We start from the raw sequence: 2,735 nt of genomic DNA on the forward strand, positions 1-2,735 counted from the left end.
TACTTTACTGCTTACGGTATATTATTTTTTTTACAAATTGTTATACAACTTTTTGTACTCCGGTCCCCAGGTTTCAAACTTGGTGGTTGGTCCCACAGACACAGCTATAACTTTATACATTGCGTTTTTAGCGAGCCCACGCAGTTTCTACAGGAACTGCTTTCTAGTTATACTTCTTTATTCCAATTTCCGCCCTTTTTTCGTCCTCCTACTACTTTCACACACTTTATGCTAGAAATTTAGTTCAAACTTCAAACTGTTCAGCTCTCTGCAGTTATTTATGCTTGTATTTTTATTTTTACAATTGTTTATACTTTTTTAACTTTTAAACTTTTAAACTTTTTTTTACATTCTTTATAATGAGAGTCGATGGGAGAAACGTCCCATTTTTCACAGTTGACTTTTTTGTGCTCTTATTACTCTGTCATACTTTCACTTTGAAACTCCATTCAAACTTTAAAATGTTCATCTATCTTTGAATTTTCATTGGTGAAAACGTTTTTTTGAAAATGTTTATACTTTTTAAAATATTTAACTTTATTTATAAAATGTTTCTCTCATAGACAATGTATGGGATGCAATCTCTAAATCCACCTCACTTTTGCACCCTCATTACTCTGGCATACTTTGTCGTAGAAACGTGATTTAAACTTTAGCTAGCTCACACGACTGTGGACTTTTTCGTGGTTCAAACCGTATTCGAATATGTTACACGGTTTTTCCGAAATCGCAGTTCAATCGCAGGCCGTTTCGCGTAATCAGTGTCCCCTTAGAGTGTGGGGCCTCCTTGAGTAGAGTGTGGAAACTGAAATTCTTTCCTTGGAAATTTACCAAACAAATTGTCGTCCCGGCCAAAATATTCACTTTACATGGATGTTCTTTGGTCATTTTGTAGCCACACATGTCCTCTTTCACACAATGTAACCACCAAAGCACAGATACATACAGAATGTGAACTACGGCCTTTTAAGTGACACAAATACAGTCAAGCTGCCCATTGACCTCCATTGTATAATTCTTACGAGGAAAGTATCGTGAAGACAATTCTTAACTCGCTCTTATAACCACATTTTCGATCGTACCAACACCACCATCGCACATGTTGTACCTCAATGGCTCAGGCCACTCAAAGTGAAAACAATATTTGCATTCGACTTTTACTTTTTGCGATAGAGCAATTTGTTCGGGCATAGGTTTTTCCCTATTCAGGCCCATTGAAATCTCCCAGTCATAGTGAAGCACTGTTTTACTCTCCCACAGCTGAGACATATAAGGGCTTAATTACAGGGCTTGACATTAGAGTTACAAGATCTCAATGAGTTGCTCTGCGAAACCTTGTGAGCTTGTAGGTCTGCTATTTGTGCAGTCACAGACACACGCATGCATACGCAAGCACGCACGCACGCACGCACGCAGCTTGTAGGTCTGCTATTTGTGCAATTAGGCTCTACACACAGAGTCACAGACACACGCATGCATGCACACGCACGCACGTGCACACGCACGTGCACGCGCACGCACACGCACACACACACACACACACACACACACACACACACACACACACACACAAAAACCCTGTCTTTTGCTTGCAGCATGCTACAGTCTTGCAATTTGCTCCATGGGCTTAGACCACCAATAGGAGCACGCTGTACTTAATTAATTGCTTAAGCCCCGCCCTTCTGTCTTCCCATTGGCTGGCCTTTACACAGCTCTAACTTTTGTTTGCAGCATGATACAGTCCTGAAAATTTGTTTATGGACTTACACCACCAATAGGAACACTAATATAAACTTAAAAAATATATTTTTTTTAAACTTTTTTTTTTTAAACTTTTTTTTTTTTAAACTTTTTTTTTTTTAAACTTTTTTTTTTTTTTAAACTTTTTTTTTTAAACTTTTTTTTTTTTAAACTTTTTTTTTTTAAACTTTTTTTTTTTTAACTTTTTTTTTAAAAACTTTTTTTTTTAAAAACTTTTTTTTTTTAAACTTTTTTTTTTTTAAACTTTTTTTTTTAAAACTTTTTTTTTAAAAACTTCTTTTTTTTTTTAAACTTTTTTTTTTAAACTTTTTTTTTTAAAAACGTTTTTTTTAACTTAAAAAAAAACTTAAAAAAGAAAACTTAAAAATGAAAAACCAGTGTTCAGACTTGGTGGGTGGTCCCACAGACACAGCTATAACTTTATACATTGCGTTTTTAGCGAGCCCACGCAGTTTCTACAGGAACTGCTTTCTAGTTATTATTCCTATTTATTCCGCCACTTTTTTCGCACTCCTACTACTTTCACACACTTTATGCTAGAAATTTAGTTCAAACTTCAAACTGTTCAGCTCTTTGTAGTTATGTGTGCTTGTATTTTTATTTTTACAATTGTTTATACTTTTTTAACTGTTTAACTTTTTAACTTTTTTTTACATTCTTTATAATGAGAGTCGATGGGAGAAACGTCCCATTTTTCACAGTTGACTTTTTTGTGCTCTTATTACTCTGTCATACTTTCACTTTGAAACTCCATTCAAACTTTAAAATGTTCATCAATCTTTGAATTTTCATTGGTGAAAAAGTTTTTTTGAAAAAGTTTATACTTTTTAAAATATTTAACTTTATTTATAAAATCTTTCTCTCATAGACAATGTATTGGATTTATCTCTAAATCGACCTCACTTTTGCAGCCTCATTACTCTGGCATACTTTGTCGTAGAAACGTGATTTAAACTTTAGCTAGCTCACACGAC

Source organism: Electrona antarctica (genome assembly GCF_951216825.1).
Source record: "Electrona antarctica genome assembly, chromosome: 5".
Taxonomy (NCBI): domain Eukaryota; kingdom Metazoa; phylum Chordata; class Actinopteri; order Myctophiformes; family Myctophidae; genus Electrona; species Electrona antarctica.